This window comes from Notolabrus celidotus, chromosome 9 (genome assembly GCF_009762535.1).
Source record: "Notolabrus celidotus isolate fNotCel1 chromosome 9, fNotCel1.pri, whole genome shotgun sequence".
NCBI classification, from domain to species: Eukaryota; Metazoa; Chordata; class Actinopteri; order Labriformes; family Labridae; genus Notolabrus; species Notolabrus celidotus.
This window is the reverse complement of record NC_048280.1, coordinates 4,775,465-4,794,930: the sequence shown is the minus strand read 5'-3', so window position 1 is coordinate 4,794,930 and position 19,466 is coordinate 4,775,465. Positions and strand designations below refer to the sequence as shown.

General features: G+C 42.9%; 1 protein-coding gene across 2 annotated transcripts in view; it reads left to right on the top strand.

Moving 5' to 3' along the window:
- Positions 1–19,466, top strand: part of smarca2 (SWI/SNF related, matrix associated, actin dependent regulator of chromatin, subfamily a, member 2) — a 188,152-nt gene that overhangs the window by 12,731 nt on the left and 155,955 nt on the right. The window lies entirely within an intron of this gene.

The window sequence follows — 19,466 nt, the reverse complement described above, 5'->3', positions numbered from 1 at the left end:
GGAAAGTGACTACATATCACTGCAGAGGGCCGGGGCTTTGACTTCTTATGCAGAGGTTAGGAGGGTTAAGAAAAGGAATGCGTCCTCTGAGAGGGAAACATAACTTTTATACTGACAACCATTAGCAGTTATTCAATATGAAAAGAGTTGGGATAAGATGAGTCTTTAGGTGTTGCAGCAGAAGAAAGATTTTAAAAGGTGTACGGGAAACTGAAAAATGAAGTAGTGACAATAAGAGTTGGAGAGAAGTTGTTAAAGATGCTATCAGATGAGCAATTCAGCTCTAAATTACAAGGGAAATGCTAACAATGCAAGCTAGCTGACGTTTCAAGCAATCAATCTTTATTTGTATAGCGCCAAATCACAAAAAAGCTGTCTCAAGACGCTTTTACAAACATAGGAGGTCTAGACCAGGGGTTCTCAAACTTTTTGGAGCCAGGTACCCCTTACAGGTGAGAAAATTGTCCATGGCCCCCTCATAATTGTAACACAGATTAAGCACATTAGTGATGTGTCATGATCAAAAGCTGCGGCTCTGAGAGTCGATGCTTTATAGTGAATCAGAAGAGCCGGCTCGCATCGAGAGAGAGCCGGCTCCCAGTTTTTTCCTTTCGCTGCTTAGCTCTCTCGGTGCTCAGCCCCAGCTCTGCTCACAACAGAACTTTGTTTTGATTGGTCAGCATGGCGGCCATGCGGCCAATCACATGTGAGGATATAGGATACAGGCGATGTAGGAGATGCTGTGTATCCTGGCTTCATCTGTTCCTTCTGAGAGGGTTAGGGCAAATACTGAGAGGAGAAATCGGATCAGCCCAGAGTTCGGTTCTGGTTCAGTTCAGGTTTGGTTCTGGTTCAGCTCTGGTTCAGCTCTGGTTCAGTTCTGGTTCTGGTTCGGTTCTGGTTTGGTTCTGGTTCGGTTTTGGTGTGGTTCTGGTTCGCTTTTTCTTGAGTATGGTTCTGGTTCGGTTCTGGTTCGGTTCTGGTGAGCTTTGCTTGAGTTCGGTTCTGGTTCGGTTCTGGTTCGGTTCTGGTTAGCTTTGCTTGAGTTCGGTTCTTGTTCGGCTCTGGTTCGGCTCTGGTTAAGTTCTGGTTCGGTTCTGGTTCGGTTGTGGTTCTGGTTAGGTTCTGGTTCTGGTTCGGTTCTGGTTCGGTTGTGGTTCGGTTCTGGTTCGGTTCTGGTTCGGTTCTGGTTCGGTTCTGGTTCGGTTCTGGTTCAGTTCTGGTGAGCTTTGCTTGAGTTCGGTTCTGGTTCGGTTCTGGTTTGGTTCTGGTAAGCTTTGCTTGAGTTCGGTTCTGGTTCGGTTCTTGTTCGGCTCTGGTTCGGCTCTGGTTCTGTTCTGGTTCGGTTCTGGTTCGGTTCTGGTTTGGTTCTGGTTTGGTTCTGGTTTGGTTCTGGTTTGGTTCTGGTTCTGTTTGGTTCTGGTTCTGTTTGCTTTGGTTCGGTTCTGGTTCGGTTCTGGTTCGGTTCTGGTTCGGTTTGGTTCTGCTTCGGTTTGGTTCTGGTTCTGTTTGCTTTAGTTCGGTTCTGGTTTGGTTCTGGTTTGGTTCTGGTTCGCTCTTCTTGAGTCTGGTTCTGGTTCGGTTCTGGTTCTGTTTGCTTGAATTTGGTTCTGGTTCTGTTTGCTTGAGTTCCGTTCTGGTTCGGTTCTGGTTCTGTTTGCATGAGTTTGGTTCTGGTTCTGTTTGCTTAAGTTTAGTTCTGGTTCTAACGAATCCTAACCCTAACCCTAACCCTAATCCTAACCCTAACCCTAATCCTAACCCTAACCCTAAGCCTAACCCTAACCCCTAACCCTAACCCTAATCCTAACCCGAACCCAAACCCGAACCCGAACCCGAATCCTAACCCTAACCCTAACCCTAACCCTAACCCGAATCCGAATCCTAACCCTAACCCTAACCCTAACCCTAATCCTAACCCTAACCCTAACCCTAACCCATCCCTTATCCAAACCCTAACCCTAACCCTAATCCTAACCCTAACCCTAACCCTTACCCTAACCCTAACCCTAACCCATCCCTTATCCAAACCCTAATCCTAACCCTAACCCTAACCCTAACGCTAATCCTAACCCGAATCCAAATCCTAACCCTAACCCTAACCCTAACCCTAATCCTAACCCTAATCCTAACCCCTAACCCTAACCCTAACCCTAATCCTAACCCCTAACCCTAACCCTAATCCGAATCCGAATCCTAACCCTAACCCTAACCCTAACCCTAATTCTAACCCCTAACCCTAACCCTTACCCTAACCCTAATCCTAACCCCAACCTGAACCCTAATCCTAACCCTAACCCTCGACCGAGTTGGGTCTGGAAAGAGGGATATAGGAGAATAAGAGACAGAGGGAGAGGTGATAGTGATGAGACAAATAGTAGTAGCTGTTGCCGCTGGAGTCCAGCACGTCTGTATCAGCTAGAGTCTGGAACGTCCACAGCAGGAGTATGTCTACGGCAGCTTAGAGGGACCTACGAGACAAGGGAACTCAGGGACCCCAGAAAGGTCTAATACACTACAGGTGTCTAATATACCTGAAGCCCAACCGCTTTTAACCAGAATTTTAACTAACCAAGCATCTTGACTCAGTCTTTTTGTCACTTTAGGGGGGATTGGGTGAAAATGATTTAAGCCCTCAAAGATTTCTTGGTTGAATCTCTTCACATTTCTCCAACAACGTCTGTGAAATCATCATCTGTGTCTGTGTAGAAAGGTGGCTGTCACTCAGGAGGTAGAGTGGGTTGTCCACTTGTCAGAGGTTGGCAGTGCGATCCCTCGCTTGTCTAGCAGGCATGCAGAGGTGTGCTTGGGCAAGATACTGACTCTCAACTTACTTCCTCAGACTGGCTATGTGTGTGAATGTGAATGTGTGAGATCCTGACGGGCAGTTTGGCACTTCAGCCTCTGCAATCATGATGTCTTTGTGATGGGTGGATGTTGACATGCAGCGTAAAACGCTTTGAGCCTTTTTCTAAAGACTTTAAAAGGACTATATGAGTGCAGTCGGCCCATAAACAAGTTCAGTGATTGTTTTTTGTAACAATAAAGTTGACAACAGACTCAAACTATTGCTCAAGATTAAGACAATCTCGAGAGGAGATACAGCGCTGAGGTCAAACAGATCCAGATGGTCATAGATTTCAGTCCATGATAACTAGAGCCAAGTGCATGATTGACAGTGGAAACAGCTAGCTGTGTTTGTCCAGGGAAAGCTGCTTCGGGTATAAAACAGTCCTGGATTCACTTAACCGCAGAGGTAATACTCAAAAATCAAACTAAAAAGTAGAAAAATAATCTTCACTCAGGTAAATGATTCTTAAAGTGATGAAAATGAATCTTGCAAAGGGCTGAAGAGTGAAGAAAAACCCGACTGGAGGTGACCAAACAAGATACATTTCCATCTGACACATGTGTCCCTGTAACCCTACATAAAAGAAAGGTGTAAGTCAATGTGCATGACCTTGCATAAACACTTGCCATAAAAGTTAACACAGAGGATTTGAAGTTCTTCAGCTCCTTGATGTGGGCTCACTGATGACCTGCCCAGATCTGCTCCTTTTGGCTGAGGCCAGCTGCTCCGAGGACTCCTTCAAATCCTCGGCCTCGGAGAGTATGACGCAGCTATTTCCGTGCAAGCAGGTTACAATAGGAACAGGAATGCTCGCAAAGCCATAAAAAGAGAAAACGGGATCTGGAATCTAGATTGGAACATATAAAGCAGCACATTAATCTCTGCTGGAGGTTTTCTTTTTGTGAGCCGATGTCTATTTTTTTTTCTTCTGCTGCACAAAAGGCCGACGATGACCCGCGCATCTGTCCAACCCCAGGTTTTACAAGCTGCCTTGACCCCTCGCCTCGTCTCATTGGTTCTTTTTGTTAAGTGAGAAGGGTGCAGTGGTAGAAAAAGAACCCAGATCCCAAGAATGAAAGTGTCATCAGCAGAATATACTTCATGTGAGAAAGTAAAAATGCATGCTGTGCAGAAAAGTGTCCCTACACCAGATTCATCTTCAGATTTGTGTAATAAGGAATGAAGGGGGAATATAATGAAGTTTAATGAATAATAGTTTAATCATTTTTGGGACTTTAAAAACAAAAAAGGTTTACTTTTTGAAAATATTTGTTATTTTTTTTTGGCTTCAGAAAATAATATTTTAATCAAATTATCTGAGAAGTTTAGAGAGGAGGAAAGTCCCTGTGATTTTAATTGTATAGCTACAAACTCTAATTTCTGAAATGTGACAGAGCCCTATCTGAACTAAAAGTGTTTATCTGTTGCCTGAAAGTCTGAGCAGAAATGTTGGACATTCAAAAGTTTTCAAGCAAAAATACTTTCTGATAGTCACTGGAAACTATATCTCGATTATTCAAATCATCCCCCGTTGCCCCGGTGTGCACATTCAGACATAAGCAGAGAAAGACACACACAAGACTTCGAAGAGTTTGCGCTTGATCTCATTTTCCTCAAGAGGTTCCTCACATAACTCTTTGCTGGCTGCAGAAGTCTTTGCATGTTTTTCCAGCACTGAATTTTTATTATTTCTATTTAAAGCTGGGGTTGGTAATCAGATTTAGATACACTTTTTGTTATACTGGTTAAAAATTATCTTTATGTCCTGATGGCAATCAATACATAATGTGTTCTTAAAAAAGAGGTACAAAGAGCTGCTATTTTCAGCCGGAGTAAACCTGGGAAAACACCAACCAATCACCGTTTTTTGGGTGCCAAAATTTTAAACCATTCAAATCCCGTCCTGTCGTTCTGCCCACCTCCTGCGCGTACATTTCCCCGGCGTGTACTCTGAGTCCCCGTCTCCTGCCTCTGCTTCCCCTGACTCTACTCACTGCCCCTATCGCTCAACCTCGGGCCTGTCCCCTCTGACAAGATGAGGTGCTTTGCTCAGGACTGTAGTCCGGATCAGAGTCTAAAAAGCTCTCACCACGGGGGCTCTGACAAGCAGAAGAATTAATGACATTTAGTAAGTCCTACAGAAAATGTAGATGTTGTAGCGTCCGTCCGGACACTGTAGGGATGAAGAGCCGATTTGTGAAAATGTTGAGTTTTAATAACCGGTCACTGTCGGCCGTGATCACGCTAACAAGCGTGCTAACAAGGAGCTTAGGAGGGAGGCATGCTAGTTGTAGGCTGTCTTAATAAACACAAAGGTCGGTTTTACTCCCCACGTCTGCAGATTTAAAGATCTAGTGGAAATGGAAAAGTGCTAGCGCTAGTTAGCATAGCTACATAGCTACATGTCGTAGCTGTAGCTGTAGCTGTAGCTGTGTAGCTGTAGCTGTAGCTGTAGCTGTGTACCAAGACACACGTCTACATACTAACAAATAAAACAACAAGTAACACAGAATCTGTGACCAATCCTTTAGAAAGGTCCTGCTGCTTTTCTGGCAGAGGTCGGTTTTACTCCCCACGTCTGCAGATTTGAAGATCTAGTGGATGATTTTTACTTATCATGGATAAGTGCTAGCGCTAGTTAGCATAGCCACATAGCTACATGTTCGTAGCTGTGTACCAAGACACACGTCGACATACTGATAAATAAAACAACAAGAAACACTAAATCTGTGACCAATGGTTCAGAAAGGTCCTGCTGCAGGTGCCTCTCTGTCAGGATCAGATTCTGGATCAGATTCAGAGGGTTGAAGTAACGCTATCTGTGAGCAGCCGTGTATATTCAGCCAACAAGTAAACATTAGATCAACATGCTGGAGAGCCGAGGGCACATCCACTTCCTGAGGGGGCGTGGTCAGAGAGAAAACAGACTGTTCTGAGGAGGGCTGAAAAAGAGGGTTTTTCAGGGATGCCAAAATCTGATTTCAAAGTGTTTTTTTGTGAATAAACTTTAAAGACATGTTTTGGGGACCTCTTAGACCAATATATATTGATGAAAAAAGCGTGATATGTCACCTTTAAGACGCTCTGCCACCATCTGGCTTGAATACAGCATTACAACCAGGCATCTTTCAAAACACAAGTGAAACATTCATGCATTTGAAAATCATTTCCCATCCCTTATTTGCTCTATATTTGAAATGACCCTGACTTTAAACGTATGGAAGGTGAGGAGTAGTTGGAGCCTTTTCTTCTTTGTCTTCTTAATTAATGCTCCGTGTTAAATATTGCTTATCACATTTGTGTTAGATAACTAGTTACCATTGTTGAAGTATAAATGTAGCTGAGGACAATGCAAATATTTCCATCTGACAAAAACAGTTCATTCAAATACCTTAAAATTGTACCTAAGGACAAAACTGTGTCAAACTTAGTTTCTTCTTAGTTTCTAGACCGTACTCTATGTTCTATTATTAACAAAGACCCAACATCAAGACAGGATAAGATCCAGTCCCATCTTACAGACAGGACTCAGTCTGATCTCATCTTAATCCACCATGAGCAGAGCACTTTGCAGCATTTAGCAAGTTACACTGGCAAGGACAAACTTCCTTTAACAGGCAGAAACCTCCAGCAGGACCAGACTCATGTTAGACACACATCTGCTGAGACCGTGTTGGGGTTGGAAAGAGGAATAGAGGAGAATAAAAGAGCGATAGAGAGAGAGAGAGATGAAGTCAGGGTAACGAGCAATGAAGGATGTGGGTTGATGTGATCTACTGAACTAATCTTGTTCTTGGATACACAAACCCTGAAGCTTTGAATAAATCAGAAGAGACTCCCCTCTTCCCTCCCTCCCTCCCTTTAAACTCTTTTTCCCCCTCCATCCTCTCTTTTATTCCAGGATCCACATGTGCCCAATATATCACTTAGACTGTATCACCTTCTCCCTTTGTTTATCATCTCCTTGGATAACCATGTGGAATCCCCATCTCATCCCCTTCGCCTTGTCTCCAGGATTTCCAAACGTATTTTACAAGCCACCAGTTACTGAGCCTAATGGTTTGCAGCAGCAGAGCTGGTAGCGCACATGATATCTTGAATGTAACAATCAAAGAGGCATGCAAGATTTTGGTATTTCCGCTGGCTTACAGATGTGCTGCAGCTTCCAGCTCCAGAAGCCGTAATCTAAGTTGAAGACACGGCGGGAGAGGAGGGGGGGTAAAGGACTTCAAACAAGCGAACATCTTATTGCCATGTGTCACTATCACCGATAAACATGATAAGACAAAGAGAGAGTGTAGTTTTTGTTTAATCTCAGTAGCTTCAGATGACTGCTATGTGCTGTCACATATAAAGAAAGAGATCAGATGCTTGGATAAACAATATGTCAGAAGAGAACATAATTAGTGTGCTGCACAGGGCTGCTGCAAGGGTTTTTGGGGCCCTAATCAGGACTTGGCCCCCTGATCCCCCCCCTAAAAAAAGCCTTGTTCTTAATCATATGTAACACCTTAAATGTCAAACAATATATATGAACAATGCATGAAATTATATGACCTACAGATTTAGTTTGTTTTTTTAAGTTAAGTGACTCAGTGTCTTTATTTCCGGGCGTTCTAGAGCCCCCTAGTGGCCGTGGTGGTCTTTAATGTGCTGATGCCTCTGGTGTCTCTGGTCAAACATGTGTCTTTAATCATATACATACTGTATCCTGTGTGTTGATGTCTTTCATGTGGTCCTGCAGAATCTGAACAGTACAAGGAGAGACAGAGGTTTTTTCATCATTTTATTAAAGTCAAAGCGAAATGAAAGCTCAATCTTCAGTTTAATTCTATTGTCATAACGTTTGATGAATTACACCCGCATGTACATTAAAGCTGGGGTTGGTAATCAGATTTAGATACACTTTTTGTCACACTGGTTAAAATGATCTTTATGTCCTGATGGCAATCAATACATGATGTGTTCCTAAAAAAGAGTGAAGAAAAGCTGCTATCTACAGCCGGAGTAAACCTGGGAAAACACTAACCAATCACCGTTTTTTGGCTCCCCAAATTTTAAACCAATCAAATCCCGTCCAGCCGTTCTGCCCTCCTCCTGCGCTTACATTTCCCCGGCGTGCACTCCTCTGAGTCCCCGTCTCCTGCCTCTACTTCCCCTGACTCTACTGACTGCCCCTCTCGCTCGTCCTCGGGCCTGTCCCCTCTGACCTGATGAGGTGCTTTGCTCAGGACTGTAGTCCGGATCAGAGTCTAAAAAGCTCTCACCAACAAGCAGAATAATTAATGACGTTCAGTAAGTCCTACAGAAAATATATATTTATTGTAGCGTCCGTCCGGACGCTGTAGGGATGACGAGCCGATTCGTGAACACGTTGATCTTTAATAACCGGTCACTGTCGGCCGTGATCACGCCAACCAACAAAACAACAATCAATGTTTGAATGAATGAAGAACTTCTTCTCTCCTCTCTCCCACTCGCACACTCTACACCTCTCCTGATGCCTTCACTGACCGTCAACACTGAAGAGACATTGATGAGCTTGACGGTGTTCCAAAAGTTAAACGATATTCGACTGAGAGCGCTGCGACAAAAATCAGCAGAAGCTGAGGGCGTTTTTGCGTTGAGGGGGCAGAGAGCTGCTGGCACAAAAAACAGTGCACACAGAACATGAAGGCTGGTGGTGCTAGCTCTGCTAACTTTAGCCACACTGAGCTGTTCAATTTTGTAGATGATGTCCTGTTTTTTAGCCCATTTTGGAAAAATTGTGCTTCAAATTTGACTTATTTTTATGTTCTCTTACCTTTAGACTAGTCAGTTAGTGGGAATGCAAATGTATGTTGAAGCAGCTAGGTAATTATTCATGTCAGAACACCTCTTGTCCCCGCCCCCATTTTTTTAAGTGAGGAAAAAAAAAGGCGTTTTTAAACTTCAGCATCCCGAACACTGACCGGTTCACCTGTTTCTGTGTTCCTTTCTTATTTAGCTTGAAAACCTTTGTGTAACAGTTCCTGGAAATCTTTAAAGGAAAGCTGTGTTTTGTTACAACCTGGGTCTTATTTTTCTGGTTGTGACCATCACAAGTTTCTGTTGTGATAACACGCTCCTGAGCTGCGGGGGATCATGGAGACTTTATGCAGAGTTTCCATGTGGGCAACAAACACCTGGGGTCAGACGACAATGAAACAGGGAAATATGAATTAATTCACAGTTTGGAGGATTATCAGAACCAACATTTGTTTGAGAGCGAGCTTTCTGTTGCACAATGGAAATAAATTATGAAGTGTTTTGCAAGACTTAATTGAAAAACGATTTTAACATTTGCCTTGGGAGCTGACTCGAGGTACAAAATGGATAAAGTTGAAAAATCAGGTTGTGATGGGAAAAAGAGTGCATCATCCTTCAAGTGCAAACATGTCAGAAGAAGTCATCTCACCTTTGTCACGGCACGGACTCAAGGATCCAAGCAGAGAGATCAGCGCAGTAAAGAATCATCAGCTGTGTCAGTAAATCACGGAGCTCAAAGCGGAGCAGGATCAGAGTTTGGCCTGATCTCAGACGCTCAGTGGAAACCCGAGGGTCAGTTTGACTCTCTGCCAGCCTCTGACAGATAAATATGCTTTTTGCTTCCAACATCTCCTTTACATAAAGAGATCTCTCACTGCTCTATGAATCTTTAATGCTCTTCTCAAGGACTTAAGTAAGTTACATTCTGGCGGGTGGAAAACAGGTTGTCTCGTGCAGTACGATTGTTCCACAGGGCAGCTTCAGGTGAAAAGTTTACACTGACTTGCATTGAGCCTTTAATATGTGGAGCAATTCCAACCCAGCCTCATTGCTGTCTAAGAAGGTGTTATAAAGATTTGACTGACAGGTGCACACTTTATGTTTCGCTTCTTTGCCTCTTTCGGGATTAACCACAAGTTAGGTTGGCAGCCAAATTCCACCAGATACAATCCGGTCCGTCTCCGATCCATCACGGCACAGGATCTGATAGGTTCCTATTTTAGCTAATGTGTTAGCTTCCACTGGATTTGCCCTGTTGCGTCTCTGATCTGGCACATCGTTTCATTGCATTCATTTGATCCCCAAATTGAGGTACAATTAATAATTGCTTTACATTATTAATATAAGATGAGATGAAATAATACTTTATTGATCCCCAGGGGGTAATTCAGTTGTTGCAGCAACACAGAGATAGTTGCAAGAGTAGTACAAGAAGTAGTTCAAAAACTTTTGGTGGTGCTGCTTTCAGCCACTAGGCACGTCGAACACGAGGCGATGGAACAGCTTGAGCCTGATATTGAGACTTTTAAATGTAAGTTGAAAATGTATCTATTCAGTCTGGATTTTATGTAGAGTTTAATCATTTTATTATTCTAATGTTTCGTATTAATTTTAATGTGTTTTATAATTTTATTAATTTTAAATACATATATTTTTTTATTCGTTATCTACTCAGTTTTTTTTTTTTTTATAACTTTGTTTATTGGAAGCAGTTTCAGTTGTAACAAAGGAAAAGTACAATGTGGTACACAGAACTTCCATTCTTCCCTCTTTTTTCCCTCCCACAAACCCATCCCACTTGTACTTCAAAGAATAATATGTAAACAATACATATTGTTGGGGGGGGCTCAGTCATCACAATCAGACAGGGAAGTCAAAGATTCGATATGATTCAAGAGAGGGCTCCAAGTCTTATCGAATGTGCTTGAGGAACCATTAAGGGAAAACCTGAGCTTTTCAAGTCTAATAGACAGGAGCAACTCTTTCACCCATCTGTTATGAGACGGAGGTTGGAGGTGTTTCCATTTGAGAAGTATAAGTCGCCTGGCCAAGAGGGTAGTAAAGGCAAGAACAGTCTGCATGATTTTAGATGTAACAGGCTGCAGGGGGGCGCCAAACAAGGCCAACAGAGGATCAGGAGTGATAGTTATAGAATATGCTGTGCTAAGCGTTTGAAATATTTCAGACCAGAATGTGGCAAGCCTGGGACAGAACCAAAACATATGAGAACGGTCGGCCGGGGATTGTTTGCACCTATTACATGAGTCAGTTACATTGGGATAAATCTTAGATAGTCTCAAATTAGTGTAGTGAGCTTTCTACTCAGTTTTTATTTATATTTTAGCCTTTAGTTTATCTTCAACCCTTTTTTATTTATGTATTTAGTTCTTTAACTTATTTAAATTACACATATTTTATATTGTTGGTGTGCATTAGTCTCTATTTTAAAACCCATTTTAGTTTTATATATATATGTATGTCTTGCCATTATTCTATGCTTACTTCTCTCTTGTTTTTGCTGTAGAGCACTTTGAATTGCTTTAAATTTGAATGAAAAGTGCTATATAAATTCAACTTGATTGATTTATTGAAGAATAATAGAGCACAAATAGAGAATACATTTAAATAAAGTAAAAATCTAAATAAGCATAAAAATGGTGTAAATACAAATAGTTGTAAAAAAAGAAATTTAAGAAAAATTGACTGAAAATTGTTTTGAAATGCAGAATAATGGCATTTTAAACTTGCAATTAATGATGCATTTAATAGCAAAAAAAAAAAAGGTTAAAATTTTTTTTTTCTACTGCATTGCGAGTACTTTAACCTTTTCATATAGCTCATTTTTTTGACCGTAGCATTCTTGAGTATAGAATCGTCTACAGGCGTGAAGGTAATCCTGACCAATAAGGTGGTGTTTGAACTTTAAATAGGAACAGAAAGCCACAGCCCTTATCGCTGTCTACACATGTGATCTGATTGGTTTGAAAGATGAGTAAAAAAAACCACAAGACGTCTTCCCCACAGGAGGTGAAGAGAGCGTAAAAGAAGAAAGAAAGGAGGTCGCACACAGTGCTCGGTAAACTATAGACGTGTGCTAATGGAAGCAGGAAACGCATATTAATTTTAATACTTCACACCCAAATACTTCTGTACTCTCCCAGCGGCTCGTGTTACCCCGAGCTCAGAAGACAAAAAGCTGAGCGCGTCTCATGTTTCCGGCCCCGGTGGACCCTTTATGTGCGAGTCCAGCTTCTCTCCTGGTGTCAGGGAGTGAAGCTCAGCTTTGATTGGTTTATACCTCAACACACACAGGGGAAGGTTTTTCAGACTGACTTAAATTAAAAAAAGAAATTCAACAACACCTTCCTTTTGGAGAGTGAAGCCAGCAGCCTTCATGAACCTCTTGTTTTGAAGCCGACCATCTTTTGTGTTTTGGGGAAAACAGAAAGTGGCCTGTGGGGACTTTCCATGAATTCGGCCACTTTAGAACTTCCAATGAGACAGTCATTTCTTGTTACAGCGGAAAAGTTGACAGGCTTGTGTTGGCATTTCAAACAACATGTGTCATGTTAGATGAGGCCTGTATGCTGACTGTGTGGCTGACCGCAGAAGACTAAGTTCCTCTACATTTGATGCTCAGCAGCTTCACCTGCGAGCCGAGAAGGAGAGGAGTGGTTTAAAATCATTAAGACTTTACTCTGCACGTATAAAGGGTCGCTGTAACACTTCAGTACTCGCTACAATCATCTGTGCTGACTTCCACAGTGTCTGAGAGCTGAATCAAAGAGATGCTGACAGTCCTCATATAACTTAATCCTGAGCAGGAGGAAATAAAACAGCTCTGTGGTTTGAGAGCGCCTGGTAGAAAAGAGTGACCCAACCTGGTCAAGTGTAACTGAGACGGCCATGTCTGGTAACCCCAGGTGCAACAGAGGCGTTAAATGATGTGAGGAAATAAGCAATAACTGGGGAGCGTGTGTGTGTGTGTGTGTGTGTGTGCGTGTGTGCGTGTGTGTGTGTGTGTGTGTGTGTGTGTGTGTGTGTGTGTGTGTCAAGGTCGATAAGTGTTCAGCGGCTGCAGCGACCAGCTGGAAACACACAGAGAGCTCCGACTCTGCGAGCAGCGAAGCAAAATCTGGTTTGAGATAAAACCTTCAGTGCTCTTTGTTTTTATTACATATTTCAAGAACGTTTCAGCTCATACTTTAGTGCTTTGCTGAAATTATTATTCCAAATCCGACTGTGCAGATGAAAAACTTCTGATTTGGTTGTTTTTCCAGTAATGGTTTGGACTTGTTTGCTTTACTTGAAGGAGCAGCTGAAGAGAGAGGAAATTTAGGGATAGAGACTTTGGGATGACGCACACCAAATGGCTATAGGAAGATTGAGAGTCAAACCTGTGACCCAGCTGAGCTAAAGCAGCACCCTTACGTTCTTATCATTGGGGTAATACTTTTAAAAATCAGATAACTACATGCAGACAGTCTCATACTGAAACTTTTGTTTCATTTGATACTAAAACTCCTTAAAGCTGGGGTTGGTAGTCTCGGAAAACCAGCATGAAGTTGAATGTAGCTTTTCCTCATGACTCCGTCTAACCCCTCCCCTCCTCCCTCAGAGCTCCTCCAAAACGACGCCCCCCCGCTCACATGCACGAGCGCCGCTGATTCTCGACCATATGATGGTGACTGATTCAAAACCGGTCCTCACCAAAACATTATCATAGTGAAAGTTAAAAACACAAACAAACATGGCTGCTGTTAGTACTCACAACTGTCATACTAGCATTATCCAGTTGTACTGGTGACACGATATCAGGAGAAAAGTTATAACACATATATAATACTGTAACAGCTCTACTGTTTGTTAAACGTGTTCAGTGTAGATGTTCTTAATTCCTACAGTGTTGACGGTCAGTGAAGGCATCAGGAGAGGTGTAGAGTGTGTGAGCTGGAGAGAGGAGAGACAAGAGGAGAAGTTCTTCATTCATTCAAACATAATTGTTGTTTTGTTGGTTGGCGTGATCACGGCCGACAGTGACCGGTTATTAAAGCTCAACGTGTTCATGAATCGGCTCGTCATCACTACAGCGTCCGGACGGACGCTACAATGAATATATATTTTCTGTAGGACTTACTGAACGTCATTAATTATTCTGCTTGTTGGTGAGAGCTTTTTAGACTCTGATCCGGACTACAGTCCTGAGCAAAGCACCTCATCAGGTCAGAGGGGACAGGCCCGAGGACGAGCGAGAGGGGCAGTAAATAGAGTCAGGGGAAGCAGAGGTAGGAGACGGGGACTCAGAGTGCACGCCGGGGAAATGTACGCGCAGGAGGAGGGCAGAGCGGCTGGACGGGATTTGATTGGTTTAAAATTTGGGGTGCCAAAAAACGGTGATTGGTTGGTGTTTTCCCAGGTTTACTCCGGCTGTAGATAGCAGTTTTTTTTCGCTTTTTTTAAGAACACATCATGTATTGATTGACATCAGGACATTAAGATCATTTTAACAAGTATAACAAAAAGTGTATCTAAATCTGATTACCAACCCCAGCTTTAAATGACTGAATTCCAAGTTGGAAATGTGCCACTTAAATCTCTACTTCATGTCTCTACATGATTTTTCCCAGGCAGAGGATGGACCTGCAAGAGCAGAGTTAATGATGTTATAAAAGCTGAAACAAGTCAACTGAATCTTTGAAGAGAACGGATCTCTCTGACGGAAATCAACAGAGTCCTCTTAATAATGTTCAGTGTAAAGTTACAGTACATCAGTCAGCCGTGACTGCATCTGACATGACGTGAGTTGTGCAAGTGAAGAGATGATTAACTAAACGCAAAAGTAATACTATTGGTTTCAACCAAGGGGCAACCTCCGGTCTTAAAATATGAAGCCAATGCGGAAGTGCTAAAAGCTGCAGTTCATTGAGCGTCCACTTGAGGCTGGCTGCAGAAACACTGGAAACCACATACACACCCATTCAGAGAAGACGATCTTTACAGCAGAAATAAACATGTTTACAGCCTGGTTCAAAAAACTGTTTAGGTCTGAATAGCTCATTTCTGTATCAGCACACACTGTGGGTGATTTTTTTTATAACTCGTCATTTTTGAAGATATTAAACTTACAGGCTTTGCCCGAATAAGGGCATAGCTGACTTGATTGACAGGCAGGCACCCGGTTGCTGTTGCAGGAGAGAGAGGGAAAGACAGGATCCCAGTGTGTCAGTCTGATCTCATCTTAATCCACCATGAGCAGAGCACTTTGCAGCATTTAGCAAGTTACAGTGGCAAGGACAAACTTCCTTTGACAGGCAGAAACCTCCAGCAGGACCAGACTCATGTTATAAATACACATCTGCTGAGATCGTGTTGGGGTTGGAGAGAGGGATAGAGAGAGATGAAGAGAGAGAGGGAGATGATAGTGATGAGATGGATAGTAGTAGTTGTAGCAGCTGGAGTCTGGCAGGTCCACAGCAGCAGGACGTCTACGACAGCAAAGTCAGGGAGGAACCTACAAGACAAGGGAGTTTAGGGACTCCAGAAAGGTCTATGGTTAGTAACTTTAATGGGACAGGGAGTTATTGTTCATCAACTGGTAAGGATGACAAATTTATGCCTGAGATATTCAGATTAAAGCATACCCTTCTATGATATCATGTATGTGGTCAAGACATTTCACAATTAAAATCTTTGTAAACAAGGCATCAGTAGGCTGAGGTAGCACAGATTTTCTTCCACAGGAGGTAATAACATTGCTATGGAAGAAAACTAAAAGGAAAGGAAAAGAAAGTTGGAAGAATTAGTGGACGTCGTAAATCTTTAAAGGAACTTGAGGAGAAACACTCCTCTGATCCACGTCCTAAACAGGCTAAATACATCTCCCAGTAGAATATGATGCAAGTCATTACTTGGTAAAGACATACTTACTTTTGATTCCTGCAGTCGTACCCCTGAGGTTTTAAAATAACGTCTGATGCTCCCTTTGTTTTCACACGCTTACACGTTTTATTTCACCTGAATTTGACCACTCTCAGCTCAGCAGCATGTGCTCTCTTAGACTGAGTAATGATTTTGGAGATTGGAACGAGTCTCCAAAGGCGACTGCGAAACTGTGCTTCCTTGGATCTCGAAAGATGGAACGAAAATGAACTCTTTTGATTGAAAAAATGTGCTCTCTGTATTACCAAACCCCCAGTAAAATATTCACATTTGTAAGGATCGGCTTAGTGCCTCAGAAAGGGGATGTGAAATCGGAACATGAGCCCCATTTCTGCAAAAAGACGTTATTGCACTTTTACGAGCCAATAGAATTTAATGACTTCCTAAGTGGGGAAAACCATAGAAACAGATTAACTCAATATGAAGACACCTTTTATGACCGTTGATGTCATTTTGTATAAACTAGTGCTGCAAATTGGCAAAGGTTTTTACATTAGGGATAAAACATGAGATTTGCACGGATCCTTTCGACCAATGTCGAAGCATGCTAAGACGCAGAGTTCCTTATTTAAAGGAGGCGGATACACCAGAGTCAGCATGTCAGAAAAACACTCAGTCCACTGGATCAGATTCACCAGCGTCCCAAGGCTGTAAAATGTAATTATGGTGCTTTTTTTGACAATTACACAAACCCTTTTCACAATGCGAGTCTGTGGCAGCAGTGTTGAACTTTAATATTAATCCTCTGACGGCTTCATATCGGTGTCCCAGTGTGTCATTTCAGATTTACAGCATTGCAGAAGTACAAGAAGTAAACACAGCGAAGCTCAGGGTGTCAAATCAATTTTATACCTAATCTGCCATTGGCTAGTGACCTCCAAAAATTTACCAGCCCCCCCCCAAAAAAATCATGCCTTAGATTTAGCTGTCTGTTCCTCTTCTGGATCGTCTCCTGCCTCTTTGCCCTCCAAGCAGCAACCTCCGGTCTCAAACGATGAAGCCCAATGCGGAAGTGTTATAAACTGCTATTCATTGAGAATCCACTTGAGGCTGGCTGCAGAATCGCCAGAATCCACATAGACATGAATGGAAAAAGACGATATTTGCAGCATTAATAAACATGTTTACAGCCTGGTTCAAAAAACGGCTTGGCTCTACGTAGCTAATCTCTCTATCGGCACACACTGTACGGGTGAATTTTTTCTAACATGACGGTTCAGAAGATATTAAGATTACAAGTTTTTGCCCAAATAAGGACATGACTGACTTGACTCCCGGTCGGGAACACACAGCTGTTAGCTAAGAGGCTCAAACTCCGCCTCTTTACGTCACACTCTGCCTGGTTGAGTTCCGCATTTCCAATATGTCTGCCGCCGTCGATTGGCTTCAAAACAGCGTTCAGGAACAGATGGGTGACTTCACAGATACTACGTTCATTATTTATACAGTCTATGGTCGCCACATCTTCCTTGAAACGCTCTTCCTGCCGTGCTTCATCAAGCAAAGGGAATGAATTGAACTCCAGTAGCTGACGTCCCGCCGTTCCTGACACACCAAATTACAACACAAGTACGGCGTGCCGCGAGGGTCAAAATATCAATCAATCAATCAATCAATCAATCAATCAATCTTTATTTGTATAGCGCCAAATCACAACAAACGTTATCTCAAGACGCTTTTACAAACATAGGAGGTCTAGACCACTCTATGTCAAATTATGAACAGAGACCCAACACCAAGACAGGGTAAGACTCAGTCTGACCCCACCTTAATCCATCATGAGCATTGCACATCACAGGATTTAGCTAGTTACAGTGGTGAGGAAAAACTTCCTTTTAACAGGCAGAAACCTCAGGCAGAACCAGACTCATGTTAGACAGCCATCATGCCTCGACTGAGTTGGGTCTGGAAAGACAGATAGAGGGGAGTAAGAGAGAGAGGTGATAGTGATGAGACGAGTCGTAGAAGCTGTTGTCGCTGGAGTCCAGCACGTCCGTATCAGCTGGAGTCCAGATCGTCCGCAGCAGGAGGACGTTTACGGCAGCTCAGAGGAATCTACGAGACAAGGGAGCTCAGGGACTCCAGAAAGGTCTATGGTTAGTAACTTTAATGGGACAGGCAGAGTTAAAGTAAGTGATGAGGGGGTTGGGGGGAAGAGGGTGAGCTAGGATCCCAGTGTGTCAGTGTGCCAGTTCCCCCGGCAGTCTAGGCCTATAGCAGCATGACAAAAGCTGGTCCAAGCCTGATCCAGCTCTAACTATAAGCTTTGTCAAAAAGGAAAGTTTTAAGTCTACTCTTAAAAGTGGAGAGGGTGTCTGCCTCCCGGACCCTGACTGGTAGATGATTCCAAAGGAGAGGGGCCTGATAACTGAATATCCAAATATCCTGACAGTCGGCATAAATGGGCGAAAGTATGAAAGCAAAACCTCACATGCAATACAACATTTTCCATTGGCCACTGGCGGGTGGGTGTGTTTTTGTTTGACGCACCAAACTAATTTTTTACCCGCCATTGGTGCTCGGCGGGTGTTCATTTTACGCCCTGGCGAAGCTACACATACACTGTCACGGAGAAACAAGGAAGGAGGACCAATGTGCGGATTAAAATAAAGGTTTTGATAAACAAAAACGTACTTAAATCAAAGTCTACAGAATCCACGAAATAAAACATAAAGGTATCAGTCCCTTCAGGAAGTTGCGATTTCGCGATCGCAACTATCAACGCAAATTCAACCAATCAGCGTGATTTTTTTGCGGTCTTGCAATTTTTTACAATCACCGCAACTTTCCAACAAATTTGACCAATTACCTTAACCTCAGCCCCTGTGCGTCATCGGGTTTGTCATCAATTTCACTTCTTTGGAACATAAACGCAAGTCCTCACTTGATCGGCACTTTTCAACAAGAAAACACGCACAGAGAACGGGTGAAGAGAGGGGACCGCAGGCAGGACAAGTGACCATGACAACGTTGTTATTTATAGATTGAGGGGCTCAGTGTTAGCTTGGTCTCTACCTGCAGCAGGTGTGCTTTATGTACCAGCTCTCCTCACCTCCATGCATCTGTCTCATCTTCATTGATGATTTTTACCCCCGGTGTGCGTTAGTGACAAAGACACAACCGGGGGACGTCTGTTTACTATTTGATGTTTGACGTTGTTGCCGTGGTTACCGTAAAAAGCTCCTTGTCTACAGCTTGATTTAATCCAGTTTGGTGAAACATCAGACACAGTTAGTAAGTTTTGATCAACTCCTAGTCATCAAAGATGCAGATGCATTTCAGAGTGCCGTGAACTGACTGTGCATCAGTCGCTGCGAGGTGCATTCAGGGACCGTCGTAAATGTTCAATACAGTCCTTTCATGGCATTTTTCTGTGAATCAAAAGAATCAAAATACAGTCACAGTGGCCACATCAAGAATGTTTTCTAAAAGCAACTGTAATTTAGCATATTTACTTGCCCCTGAGATGTTATTGGGGGAAAAAAATAAATAAATAAAAATCGCAACTTTCACCTCAATTTTTTTCAAAAAGCTGTCGCAAATTCAGGCTTTTTGGGCCGCAACAATCACAAAGAAATCCCGCGAAATCCTAGAGGGACTGAGGTATCACGGGGAGCAGGAGAAGGCAATGTCACACAAAACACGACACAACATAACATCGCAATGAACCGACACAGGGGGGAGGACACGCGTACCCCTCTTTGAAACCAACGCAAACCTGGTTCAAGTCAAGCGGCAACCTCCGGTCTAAAAATATGAGTCAATGCGGAAGTGTTAAAAGCTGCAGTTCATCGAGGATCCGCTTGAGGCTGGCTCCGGAAGTACTGGAAGTCACATACACATGAATGGGGAAGCCTGGTACAAAAGATGAGTGTAGTCTGAATAGCTC